We start from the raw sequence: 14,640 nt of genomic DNA, 5'->3' as shown, positions 1-14,640 counted from the left end.
GCAGATGTTTCTTCAGCATAGTGATTTCATTTGTTTTGGATATGCAACAAGTAATGGGACTGCTGGATCATATATTAGTTCTATTGCTATTTTTTTGCAGAGCCTCCATACTGTTTTCCATAATGGCTGTACTAATTTGCATTGCCACTAACAGTGCATAAAAGTTCCCCTTTTTCTGGATTCTCATTTTTTAAAATAATAGCCATTTTAACTGCGGTGAGATGATTGATATATCATTGTGGTTCTGATTTGCATTTCCCCTACTTTAAACTACTTTAAATTTCATATGGAACCAAAAAAGAGCCTGTATGGCCAAGACAACCGTAAGCAAAAAGAGCAATGAATAGTGGTGCTGAGCTTTTTTTCATATATCTGTTAGCCACTTGTATGTCTTCTTTTGAGAAATGTCTATTTAGGCCTTTTGTCCATTTTTTAATCAGTTTTTTTTTATTTAAGTTTTTTGACTTCCATTGTGATGGTTAATATTAAGTGCCAACTTGATTGGATTGAAGGATGCAAAGTATTATTTCTGGGTAAAACAGTAGTACACAAAGTACTGTTTCTGTGAGGGTGTTGCCAGAGGAGATTAACATTTGAGTCTGTGGACTACCAGAGGGAGGCCCACCTATGTGGGTGGGCCCCATCTAACCAGCTGTGTGGCTAGAAAAAGCAGATGGAAGAAGGTGTAATAAGCTGGCTTGCTGAATCTTCCAGTATTTATCTTTCTCCCATGCTGGATGCTTCCTGCCCTTGGACATCAGACTGCAGGTTCTTCGGCCTTTAGACTCTTGGACTTACATCAGTAGTTCACCAGGGGCTCTCCAGCCTTTGACCACAGCCTGAAGGATGCACTGTCGGCTTCTCTACTTTTGAGACCTGAGGACTCAGACTGAGCCACTACTGGCTTCCTTGCTCCTCAGCCTGCAGACAGTCTATTGTGGGTCTTCATCTTGTGATTGTGTAAGTCAATTCTCCTTAATAAACTTCCTTTCACATGTGCATATTTCCTATTAGTTCTGTGCCTCTGGAGAACCCTGACTAATACACAGGGTACTTACCTGTTGCCAAACGCAAATTTCACAGATACTTTCTTCCATTCTGTAAGTTGTCTCCTCACTATATTGATGGTCTCCTTAGCTGCACAGAGGCTTTTTAGTTTGATGCAATCCCATTTGTCTATTTTTGCTTTTGTTTCTTATGCTTTGGAGGGTTTATTAAAAACAATCTGCCCAGTCCAGTTTCATAAAGCCTTTTTCCTGTGTTTTCTTCTGGTAGTTTCATAGCTTCAGGCCTTATATTTAAGAATTTAAAAGATTTAGATTTGATTTTTATGTATGGTGAGAGATAGGGGTCTAAATAAATGTTCTCTTAAATATATAAATATATACACATATAAATATATAAAATCCACATTTATATATGTAAATATATAAAATACATATTTATATATAAATATATATTTGTGCTATATGCCATATATGTAAATACATAATTACATAAATGTGCTCTAATTCCTAGCACATTTATATATTTATGTATATAAATATGGATCTGATATATATATGTGTGTGTATATTTACACATACACACATACTCACACAATGATTATTCAGCCTTGAAAGTTAAAGAACAGATAAAAGTGCAGGATGTTATGCTAAGTGAAATTGACCAGTCACAAAAGGACAAATACTGTACGATTTCACTTGTATAAGAAATACAGAGAGTGAACTGGTGGTTGTTAGGGGCACCGTCCGATCAGCTGTGCAGCTAGAAAAGGAGGTGGAAGGTGTAATAAGCTAGCTTGCTGAGTCTCCTGGTTTTCACCTTTCTCCCATGCTGGATGCCTCTTGCCCTTGGATCAGACTGCAGGTTCTTCAGCCTTTAGATTCTTAGACCAAAGAATCCCTTGAATTCCCTTTAGGGGGAGTTAGGAATGGAGAGTTGGTATTTAATGGGTACAGAATTTCAGCTGGTGAAGAGGAAGACTTTCTGGAGTTGGATGGTGGTGATGGATGCACAACAATGTGAATGTATTTAATACCACTGATCTCTGCAGTTTAAAATGGCTAAAGTGGCAAATTCTATGTTATATGTATTTCAGCACAGTTTTCAAAAGAACGACAATAACTAACATTTATTGAATGTCTGAAATGTGACAGATGCCCTTCTAAGTTCTTTCCAAATATAATCTCATTAAATTCTCACAGCAAACTTGTGAATAATCATTATTATTCCTCTTTCCCAAGTGAATAAACTGCAGATAGAGGTATCGAGGGACAATTTTCCACAGGATTCTCATGTTTCTATATGTTTTGTGAGCAGAGGTTACCCTTTTCCCCAGACTCTCTTCTCAAGGATACCTGTATAGCAAACCGACTGGGAAAATAAAGCATAATGTCTTCTTTCAGGGCAAAGGCAGGTTTGTTTATTGTCCAATATAATAAAGATAATGTCTTCCTTCAAGGCAAAGTTCAGGCAGGCTGACTGCCCATCACAAAATATCTGGGATCCCTATAACAGAGAGTGCTCTCCTGTAAGGCAATCCACTGCACATAATGATATCTCCTGCCTTCTTTGCATCACCCTATAAGAACTGGGGCTCACGGAACTGGCACAAATGCTGATATTTTGGCTATAGATGTTGCCATGAATAATAAAGTCCTTTGTCTCTGTGTCAAGAGTCTCATATCTTCTGCCAATGTTCATGAAACTGGCAGTTAATTTGTTAGCTTGCAAGTAGGGTGAAATATCAGACTCTTCACAATTCTAACAACAAGTTCAGCAATTCAACAATTTCTCAAGATCATTCAGTCAAAAGTAGTAGAGCTAGGAATTGGAGTTCTAATTCCTAGCACATGCTTCCCCATCCGTCTAGCAGTTCTAATTCCTAGCACGTGCTTCACCCATCCATCTTGCTATACTAAGAGAAATGGTGGCCAGAAGACAGAAAATAACAGTCAAATATGTTATTTAAAAGTTAATAAAGCATATGTATTCTTTAGTATGTCAGTCAAGTTATATTTGATATATATTGCTTCCACTTTAATTATTGTCAATTTACAGGGAATGAAAATGTATCCAAAATTGTTAGTATAATTAATGTGTCAGAACTGTTCTTCATTATGCCCTTACCTTTCCAAATCTACAGTTCTCTGCTTTCATAATTCTTTCAAGATATCATTTAAAATATTATATCTTGCATGAATTCCCTCCTAGTCACTCAAAGAAAAATAATGTGACATTTCTCTGAATTCTAGAATATTTTGCATTTCTCTCTAAGGTCAACACTGCAGAGCAATTGAGAACAGGTTTCTGGAGCCAGGCTGCCTTGATTCTAAACTTAGCTTGCCATTTCTTAGCTATGTGACCTTGGGCAATTCACTTAAGCTTATGAGTCTGTTTCCTTACCTGAAAATGGTGATAATAATGTTGATAGTAGGTCATAGGTACAGCCATGATAAAGCAAATGCATCTGTGTGTCACTATACCCTCATAGTTTTAGAAGAAAAATGCACATTTTCTATGGGTATATTTTAGCTTTTTGTGGCTTTGCAGCCAGTTTTATGTTAGGTTTGCAGCCCAACATAAAATGTCCTATGTTATGAAATTAAATGTGTTCATCCATTTAAAGTGCTCTGAATACCACCTGGCATATCATTAAGTTTTCAATAAATGTCTGCTATCATTATCCATCTCTTACACCCTTTTAAACGCTACCTGGCTTCATGGCTACAGTATATGTTACTTTTAGTGAGTACAGATGTAGTCCCATCTATTCTGCCAAATATCATTGACTGTGACCTTCTTCCTGATTATTTTAGAAATATGAAAGGAAAATCACAGTTCCTTCTAAATTATCCTTGAGACTATTTTCATGTTTCCATAATCAAGTCCTGATTAAACATCATCCCCTCAATCAGCCTGAACTTCAACACTTCATCAGTGGTGTCACTTGGAGTTGGAACTCTCTGACACACCAGCAGCACTGCCATCACCTGGGACCTGGTGGAGCCGGAAAGCTGCTACATTCCATGTTGGTAGAATGGGAACAACTCAACCACAGCGATGTCTGCTATCACTCTTATGTAAAAGGGACAACATACTTTCTGTGTGATATTTGGGCAGATAAGAGATCCTCAACAAGATTGCCTGCACATGCCAAGACTTCAGGTTTCAGGGATGTAACAACTCTCTCCCCTGTTTATATACACAAAACTGGAGCAAGATGAGTCTGTTTTCTCTACCACATGGTTCTCAGGACTTAACATTCTCCTCTGATCCTGTTGTTAAGGACGGTTCCCTGTGAAGACTCCATTCTCTCTGATAGATTATTTTCAGTGATTCATTTTTTCTCTCTTTCTCTCTGCAGAGTATCAGGCATATCTGTCTAAATGCAAATGGCAGATGAGATTCAAGGTTTTTTCCAAAGTGGCTACCATCCTCTCTGTTAGTCAGTGGGTATAAATGTATACATATGAATGAACACTTTTGTAATGCCTGAAGTTGAAAAAAATTCACCAAAAAGACCGACCATACCAATTTTTGGAAAGGTGTGAAACAACTAGGGCTCTCATACATTGGTGATGAGAATAAAAAATGGTACAGCCATTCTGGAAACAGTTTGTCAATTTCTTAAAAAGTTAAACATACAGCTACCATATGACATAGCCAATGTACTACCTGGTATTTACTCAAGATAAATGAAAGCATGTATCATTTCCACATGTATGTGTAAATAAGACTTGTATATGAATGTTTATACCTCAATTTGTAATAATCAAAAACTGGAGATAAACCCAAATTTCCCACAACAGGTGAATGGATAAACAAGTTCTGGTATATATTTAGTAGAATATTACTTTGCAATGAAACGAAACAAACTATTGACACAAAACAATTTTATATGGACCTCAAAATAATGACGCTGAGTGAAAAAAGCCAAGCAAAAAAATAGTACATATAGTATGATTCCATTTATATAAAATCATGAAAATACAACCTAATCCACAGTGACGGAAAGCAGGTCCCTGTTTTCCTAGGGATTGGACCGTGGAGCCCAGGAGAAGCTGGAGGGAGGGATTACTAAAGGCACTAGCAAATATTGTGGGGTGATGGGTATGTTTATCTTGACTGTGATGATGGGGTGTCTACATATGTCAGAACTTATCAAATTGTTTCCTTTAGTTATATGCGGTTTATTGTATGTCAGTCAAACCTCAATACAGCTGCTTTTACAAAATGAGTACAAAGGGAAAATGTGCCACCTAACCCTTTCCTCCAGAAGCAACTGAGGGCTTTCTCCTCCTACTGAATCAAAATTCCCTGCTGAATATCCACTAGGAATGAGCTTATTGAGGAAAGAAGTGGCTTTACCTACATTTGTGTTTCCCAGGAACCTTAGCATAATATCTTGCAGGCATCACAGGCACTACATATAAATATATGAAATGAGTGAAGAATAAATTAACTAAGGAATTGAATAATTATCAACGGTAACAGTTTCTAGATTTTGTTATTTGTGTGTAGCTCTACAATTGCTAAGTTCCCTCTCCCTAGGATAAATTATTTCTTTTGATAAGCCAATACTTCTCACTCCAGATTACCAAGCAACAGATCTTTGTTTGAAGATCTATGAGTATAAATGATGCAATTCATAAAATAAGAAGCATTATTCATTTCTCTTTAAACAGAGCATTGAGGTAGTCTCTTATGTGTCCTTTCAGCACTATTAAAATTTGGAATTGTAGTTCAGTACCTCCTTGATTCAGTTGATAAAGTGTTGCCAACATTCAGGTATCTGAATGTAAATGGAAAAGGATCTGTAAACAGGAGCAAATCTTTAGACAAGGGGATGGGATCCTCGTGTTTCATTCTAGAATCTGCTACTTATTGACGTTTGAACTTGGATAAATTGCTTCATCACTCTTGGGCTTAGTTTTCCAGTCCTAAAAAAAAGATGATGAAGCAGAATTACTCATGGGCTTTCCTGTGCCAACTTTCTGTGATTTTTGTGACTCCATACGGGATCTATCTAGTTAGACTGTACCAGGACTGAAGCATACTCTTTTGGGGAGGTGACAAAATGAGTTAGGCAGTTGAGGGATTAAGTGGAGGAGAAGAGGGTTACATTTGCAGGATATTTCTACTCTTGGAAAGTTCTAGTACATGGATGGGGGTATTCAGGCCTCAGTTTTTTATTATTGAACTGTCCTTGGAGTATACCTCTCTTATCCCATTATACCTCTTCCGGGGAATAGAGAATATGTGTCCTATCTATTTGCTATGGATGAATTGTACAATGAAAAGAGCATGGCAGCTTTGTTCTGTATGAAGTATGAGCCACTCAATCGGCAACTTTTCCCTGCATGTTTTGTGTTTAGGGACATCAGGCAGAGATTTGGCATAGTCTATGTTCAATCACTGTCAGAGACCAGAATTGCATTTTCTGCCCTGTTTCTACTTGGCAAGAGTCCTTTTTGTGCTGATGCCTAATGGGATGCAGTTTCCAGAAGAGTGATTGATTGCCAGGTGCAGGCATGATTAAGCCAGTGCAACTGTGGGTCACCCCACCCCCATGGAGTAAGAAGCAAAGCACACATTTTCTACAAGGACACTGTAGCTTTCTTTTTTTGGTTTTGTAGCTCATGACAAACACCCTGGAGTTAAAAATAAATAATAATAACCTATGCATATACTCAGTAAACTAGACGCCTTCATGGAAGCAGAAAGTGAAGAAAATAAATAAATTACTGTAGGACTTGGGGTCAAAACCTAAATATAAAAAATGGAAGCATAATGGTCATTTCAAAGACTGATTTCCTAGTGTTGCCATTCCCACACTGCGCTTAATTAGCCAAATTAATGTGATATATATGTAGCCCAGTTATCTGAATCTTTTGTTCCAAACTTGAAGTCTATCTCTGTCTCAAAGGAAAAAAAACATCCATTTCTGAAAGTCTTCAAAAGTATTTGGAGTATTTTCTGAACACTTTTAGAGAAGGGACAAAGGATAATTGAATGCATTGCAGCACAGCGTGGTACAACACCTTCTAAGATCTTCTTTACTTATCTGTTCTCCAATGTTCCACTCACTTTCCTCCCAAAGGGTGACAACCCAAAGTTCCACCTAGTTGCTGTGCCATCTCCAAGTCCAAGATCTCTAGATGATATGTGGTTCTTTCCATCCCTTCTGGCTATGGCAACTTGCAGTTTGATAAGAGTAGAAAAGACAAATTTCTGCCACTCCACCTCCTATCCCACCACACAGGATGGGTCAAGGAACATCCAAAGAAAGGTTCCCCTTCAGGATAAGAAAATAGGGGAAACAGGATTCGCTGGTCCATGGCAAGGATGGAATACTGAAGGATGGGTCTTATGAAGAACTCTTGTTCTATCACGGAGAAAATTTGTAATAAACCTTGGACTCAATGTCTGGGAGAAATTCCCTAGACTACTGTTTTCTATGGCCCCTAGCTCTCCCATCTAGGAAGCTGGAGGCTCAAAAGTTTTCACAGTCAAGACTTGTATAGTGCAGGCTTGTTGTTTCTTTTAGCAATGCATTTCCTTCAAAAACATAACGGGCTTCTGATCTGTTTACTGCCAGTCAATTCCATGTGCCAATTACCATACCCAAAGTTATTCTCTAGATAGAGTAAGTTCCAGGCCTCTATGTTTGTTTTCTTCCTTACCCTATGCCGAACTCTCTAAACTTAGGTTTGGGAAAGAAGAGAACATTCTTAATTTGATCTATGCTACAGTATTTTGTTTCTTCGTAAGTCCCTATAGACCTTTTCTTGTTCAAAGTCTTTATATTTCTTGCTGTTTGGATTCTAGGAGCAGTTGGCTTTTCAGACCCAAATTTCTAGATTTCTATCGCCTTTTGTTTATGCTTTCAGATCAGCCAACCCTTACAGGTACTTATTTCTTCTTTATAATACCTTGCTAAATACACTAATAGACACAATACACACACAGATGCACTGACTTTTTCTTACCTATTCTCCTAGAACTAAATATTTAGAAGGCACTTGTTCTGACTTCTAAGTTACTGAAAGTGACAATATCTTTTTTTTTTTTTTTTTTTTTTTTTGCTATTTTATGCCATGGGTTTTCATCTTTCCAGCCTCTGAATATCTGTTTACTCCTCAGCAGATGCTTGACCACCAAGCAGAACCCACATATTTTTAGTTTTTGTTAAAGCAGAGCCCTACTTCTAATGTCAATTTCTAGTCAGTTTTTGGGGACATAAAATAATCATGCCAACAAAAAGACCATTCCACACCAATACTGAAGAGAGAAAAATAACACTATTATTGAGAAGCATTAGCAGATTTATGCACATGTAAGGTCATAAAAATGTGACTGCAAAGTCTGTACAGAATTTCACACAAATTTATACAGTAAAGTAGTAGAGCAATTAAAACTTCCCTTATTTTCTCAAGAGACAAAGATGCTTAAAGACTGTGACCATTTCTGTTCACCTCCTGAGATGCTTCTGAGCTCATTCCAGAGGTACACTTTTACATAAACAGCTACCTCATGACCTTAGAGACATCTCTATATTGTAGAACCCGAAGACTAGGCTTAATATCTAAAAAGATGTGTCTTTACTACAAAGGTTAGAATAAAAGCTCAGATTTAATATGGCTCCAAGAAAACATTTTAAGTGAGAAAGGGGGTATTGGTCTCTTTTCCCTTTATAAGCAAAGAAAATCATTTTTATTTATGTTTAACTACTTACAGTAGTTAAAGTCATGATAACAAATAGACCTAACATAAATATGGCTCTAACACAGTAAAAGTTTGTTTCTTTTTCACATAATAGTCCAAGATAGGTATTCTTGGTCTGCAGGTCAACTCTCCTCCAAGCAGTTATTCAGGGACCCATGCTGACAATGCATCTGCCTATGATGGGCAAGATCATCCTGGCAATTGCCATCCCAGTTAACCATAAAAGCATGGAGGATGCTTTCCTCTTTCTTAATAGCCTTAGCTTAGAAATAAAACTTATCATTTATGCTCACATTCCATCAGCTCAGTCCTATGGCCACACTTAACCTGCAAGAGTCTGGAAAATGTGATCTAACTCTGCCCAGGAAAATAAATTGCCAGAGGAAATTAATTTGGTAAACAGCTAGCCAAGTCTACCACAGGAAATTAGACAAAGCAATATGAGAGCAAGATCACAGAACCTGTAGATAAATTAATTAAAAGGCATTGTTTTTCAGAAGTGTTCACTTTTCCAATTGCTGGTGCAGTCTCTAACCCAACTGATTCGATCCTAGAATTTCAACCTGGCAACACTTCTGATAGCTCTTCTGCAACAGGATCTTTTGTGATGCATTCTTCTTGCTTATTTAAAAGTCCATCTCAGTCAGTATGACCTAGATTCTGAAGAGGTCAATCAGACCACTAGTTCTCCTCTGAATTCCCCAGACCTTGTATTCCCTTAGCCAAGCCTCCCTCTGTATCAGTTACTGGCTTCAGCACATGGTGAGACACATTATTTTTTGCCACTTTTTCAGTAGGCTTTCTGGACTTGAAAATGCCAGTTGCTCATTTCCAGGCACTCATTCAATTCTGATGTAAGTGTGTTGAGAGCAGGGACCTTGTCTGTCTTGGCACGCGAAGAAGCTTCTCAGTCATGTCTACTAAAGTAGTTTTGTTTGAACATGTGAATGGCACCAATCTATTCTGTAAGGGTCCATAGCTTTCCCCTTTCTCACTTGCATTAACCACATCTCCTTATTTTATGTATTTTGATGCTGTGACATCTGCCATCTTGCTCTCTCTGGAAGGACTACAGCTTCCAAGATTAGCCAGTTCCTAGAGATGGTAAATAACTTGCCCAGGAGCATGCTTTGTAAATGGAAACTAACCATTCCAAAGCCACAGCCAATCACTTCTTGTACTGATCTTTCTCGCTGCCCTTAACCATCTGTCCTAATCACTCTAGGGCCAATGTATTAGTCAGAGTTTTCCAGAAACATAATCAAGAGGATATATGAATACAGATGCTGTTTGAATTATTATGGAGTTACACCTCAATTTACACATCATAAGTTGACAGTATCATGTCAAAAATTCATTTAATATACCTAACCTACTGAACATCATAGCTTAGTCTAGCCTACCTTAAATGTGCTCAGAACATTTACATTCACCTACAACTGGGAAAAATAACCTAACACAAAGTGTTGAATATCTCACATAATTTAATGAATATTGTACTGAAAGTGAAAAACAAAATGGTTTTGTGAGTACGATAAGTATGGTTTCTACTAAATGCCTATCATTTTTGTGCCATTGTAAAGTTGAAAAATTATAATTGGAACCATTGTAAGTTGGGGATTGTGTTAGATACAGAGTTTTTTAAAAACAGAATTGGTTCATGTGATTGTGGTGGCTTAATAAATCCAAAAACTGCAGAGTAGGACAGCAGGCAGGTGTAATAGTCCATTTTCACACTGTTATAAAGATACCACCTGAGACTGGGTAATGTACAAACAAAGGAGGTTTAATTGACTTACAGCTCCATGTGGCTGGAGAGGCCTGAGGAAACTGACAAACATGGTGGATGGCAAAGGGAAAGCAAGGCATGTCTTACATGGCGGCAGGAGAGAGGAGGAGAGTGAAGGGGGAACTGCCAAACACTTTTAAAACCATCAGCTCTCATAAGAAGTCACTCAACATCATGAGAACAACACGAGGGAAACCATCCCCATGATACAATTACCTGCCACCAGGTCCCTCCCTCAACACCTGAAGATGGCAGTTCGAGATGAGATTTGGGTGTGGAAACCGTATCAGCAGGAGACCCAGGGAAGACTTGCAGTTCAAGTCCAAAGGCAGTCTGCTACCCTACATCCTCCTTATTCAGGGAGGTCAGTCTTTCTGCTATTATGACCTTCAGCTGGTTGGATAAGGCCCACTCACATTTTGGAGAGTAATCCACTTTATGCAAAATCCACAAATTTAAATGTTAACTTCATGCAAAAAAAAACACCTTCCCAAAAGTATCCAGGATAATGACTGACCAACTATTTGAGCACTATGGCCCAGAGAAGTTGACGCCTAAAATCAGTCATCACCACCAGGTACCAGACAACTCAGGACAGCTCGTGTACTCCAGAGCCCATGCTTTCCCCTCACTCCCTCTGCCTCCTGACGGACCTCAGTGCTTCCCCATGTGAGCCCCTATGTGGCATGCCATGCTTCCTGTTTCTAGGGATTTGTGAGTATAACAAATCCTTTCTTCATGACAACCATGTCTGTGGGTCTTACCAAACTTAATCAAAAGAAATCCTGGTTACCCTTAAAACCTCACTAAATAGGATGTTCCAGGTTATTTTTCCTACAGGAGAAATTGTATTCCTGGAAAACTATCTCCAATTCTGGAATTCAAAATCCTCATCATTTTTATCATAAGCTGAATGACTTTTGCCCACTTACTCTGTGTTAACTCTCACCTCTGAGCCTCATATTTTCAGGCTGACAAAGTAGTGTTATCTGGTATCCCAATTATGAGAGCAAAACCAACCATTGTGAGCTTTTCCTTCCCCAAGAATTAAATTCTGAGGCCTAAACATAGCCCTATTCAATCTCAAAGGCATCTTGAAGCCTCCAACACCTGAACCTTTCAAATATGATAAACTAATTAGAGCTCTTTGGGGGTACTGTTCAGACTTTATCCTCATCCCTTTCAAATCCAATGCCTATTTTGTTTGTTTGTTTTTGTTGTTGTTGTTTGTTTGTTTTTTTGATACGGAGTCTCTCACTGTTGCCTGGGCTAGAGTGCAATGGCACTATCTTGGCTCACTGCAGCCTCTGTCTCCCAGGTTCAAGCGATTCTCCTGCCTCAGCCTCCTAAGTAGCTGGAAATACAAGTGCCTGCCACCACACCTGGCTAATTTTTGTTTTGTTTTGTTTTGTTTTGTTTTGTTTTTAGTAGAGATGGAGTTTCACCATGTTGGTGAGGCTGGTCTCTAACTGACCTCATCATCCACCCACCTTGGCCTCCAAAAGTACTGGAAATACAGGTGTGGGCCACGGCGCCCAGCCTCAAAGCCTATGTTTGTAATGACCAATGAGTTGGCAAAACAATGTTGGTTGCTGTACATGAACTTAAATAAGTGGCTCTTACCAAATCTAGCCATCAGCGTTTGTATCTCTTCAGTCCTTTATAAAAATGCAGGATACATGCTGAAGGCTCTGCTAGTTACTTCTCATTTTCCATACCCACTCCCATATTGATTCGCTGCTCTTCTATGCCCTGTCTCATGCCCCAGGAAACTCTGACTGCATAACATAAGCTACCTTGTTCCTGGCTCCTGCTTACGTTAAGCCAGTGGAAAGCACTAACCAAAGAGAGAAGGATTGTGTATGTCTCTCCACATCCCACCTGCTCCACCAAAAGCATTTCTGACAATTGCTGCATGTCTTCAAAACTCTGGTTTCTAGAAGGCAGCACCTCCACAAGGGTTCCAGTTCTCACTGATTCCAGTAAAGGTCATTACTAACCTTATTCCATCGGCTCTGGGGAGGGGTAGCAGCGGCAGTGGTAATGGCTTGCCATTGTTGCTGGTCTCTGGGTTCCTCACCTTTACTTTATTGTTTCCCTAATTTGGCCCACATCTCTGGAAATAGTCTCTTCATTGAATTCTCTTCGTTTGAAACATTAATGCTCCCTGAGTCAAACAGGACCTGTGTAACCTGCAGTAGTTGTGACAAGACAGGAGAAAGAGGAAAAAGCATCTAACATAAGGGAAGTGGCCTAACACAGCTAAACCTCAGTGTTGTGAAAGCAGGTCTGGTGCTCACAGCTACACCATGTGTTCTCTTGCTTGACAAAAACTATCTAATTGACCGCCAGCATCAGACAAGGTCACTCTGTGACCTTGATGAAGTGAGACTAAACAGGAACACTTCATAATGCTTGTCTAAACACAGACAAAGACAAGGTCTTTATGCAAACCACAAAATGTCAAAACTCCCCCTTTCCTGGTGACAGTTGTTTGTCTGCCAATTATAGCTTTAGTCTTGCTTTAGTCTTGCCCTCCTTCTAGATAAGATTTGTTGAGATGCCCAATCATAAGGTTCTTCTCAGTTTCTAACGGCACTCAATCCTGAGCAAACCCACATTTCCTGGGACCCTCTCCAAAATCGCCTAACCAGCACTTATAGGTCACTTCTAATATTCTTACTGAGGCATAGTTCCCCATGGTGGCAGTCTTCGTCACTTCAACAAGGAATAAAACCACTTTGCTAAACTGCACATGTGTTTCCGGTAGTCTTAGACCAGATTCTACAACCACTGGAAATGCCCTGCGTCAGATAGTCTGAGGTCTTTGATTTAAATTCTCTCTTATCTTTGCTCCAACCAAAATTGATGGGCAGAAACATTACAAGAGCCCTCAACTGGGAGAGAGCAGAGGTTCCCGCACCTAGAGAAATACTTTCCCTAGCAAACTTTGTAGTTATCTAGCCCACCTCAGTCCCAGGAAAGCAAGACAATCCAAACCAGGCCATCACTAATGCATATGCATAACAATACCTGGTGGAAATTTACAGCCACACAGAAGCAACTGGTCTAGTTGTGACATCTACCAACACATCAGGCCACCAAGCCTCTTCGAAATCCGAAACATGATCTTAGGTTCTTCCAGTGGCTCACAGGGGCATGCTTCAAAATACTCAAGTATTTAGAATAGATACCCTTGGATTAGAGATGGCTCGGAGAGGCCTAAAGACCTGCTGCATTTTCTGTCATGTCAAATATCCTGGGATATTATAAAAAAGATATATTTTAAGTTCTGGGCTTCCTGATAGCCGTGACATCTTCCCAATAATGTTAAATGTTTTCACCAAATTGGCATATTTTCTAGGTACCAGTAACCCACTGCTACTCATGTATATCATCCGTGACAACTGTCTTCATCAAAAAGAAGTACTTTAACAGACTACCCAGCTCTCTGATCTTGTTTTTTTTTGCTTCGAAATTCTTGTTTTGGAAAATGCTCACTGAGCTTGGGCTTACACACCCATACCAACCATCACGTACCCCTCCTGGGCCAACAGCAACCTGGTGTGGTCAACTGAGCCCTAGAATATTACAGATAATAGAACTAGCCAATCAACCCAGACGCTTTCCAAGATCTAGACTTTGTCTGTAATAACTTACTCTGCTCCCACACAGATTATCCTCTTTCAAAAGCATCAATTTGCCCACCAAACTCCTTACACCAAACATCTCACCTCATCAGTAGCCAGAGTATTTAAGAAGATCTGGAAGACATACTCTCTCTTGCACCCAAGAATAGGGAATGTGTCAGCAAGGAATCTAGGGTAGGAGATAATATGCAAAAAGCCCTTGCATCTGCTGAAAACTGCAGGACGGTGTCATGAGTCTTTCAAGTTAATACCCATAGTCAACTCTCGTTTTATAGTTTGCGGCTCCAATCACCCTCTATTATTTTCTTCATTTTGTTTTTACGACTCTCTGCTCCATCTGGCCTACTAAGATTCTGTACATCTTCCAGATTCCAGAATCTAAGATAGGTAACCTGAACAGGTTGTCAAAGGCCTTCTGAACTCTTGCTTAGACTACGTTTCATCTCAGGACTTTCAAGTTCTAGGCAGTGA

At 39.2% G+C, this 14,640-nt stretch overlaps 1 long non-coding RNA gene and 1 pseudogene across 1 annotated transcript in view; one reads left to right on the top strand and one right to left on the bottom strand.

Annotated features, from left to right (window-relative positions):
- The window catches only part of LOC141585417 (uncharacterized), a 32,132-nt gene extending 19,413 nt beyond the window's left edge, over positions 1-12,719 (bottom strand). Inside the window, exon 1 of the long non-coding RNA XR_012518868.1 lies at positions 12,520-12,719. This is a non-coding gene — a long non-coding RNA (uncharacterized LOC141585417). The remainder of the gene's footprint in view (positions 1-12,519) is intronic.
- Positions 1-14,640, top strand: part of LOC101044264 (L-lactate dehydrogenase B chain pseudogene) — a 159,997-nt pseudogene that overhangs the window by 25,668 nt on the left and 119,689 nt on the right.

Source organism: Saimiri boliviensis, chromosome 8, assembly GCF_048565385.1.
Source record: "Saimiri boliviensis isolate mSaiBol1 chromosome 8, mSaiBol1.pri, whole genome shotgun sequence".
Lineage (NCBI taxonomy): Eukaryota > Metazoa > Chordata > Mammalia > Primates > Cebidae > Saimiri > Saimiri boliviensis.
This window is presented reverse-complemented; position numbering and strand designations above follow the sequence as displayed.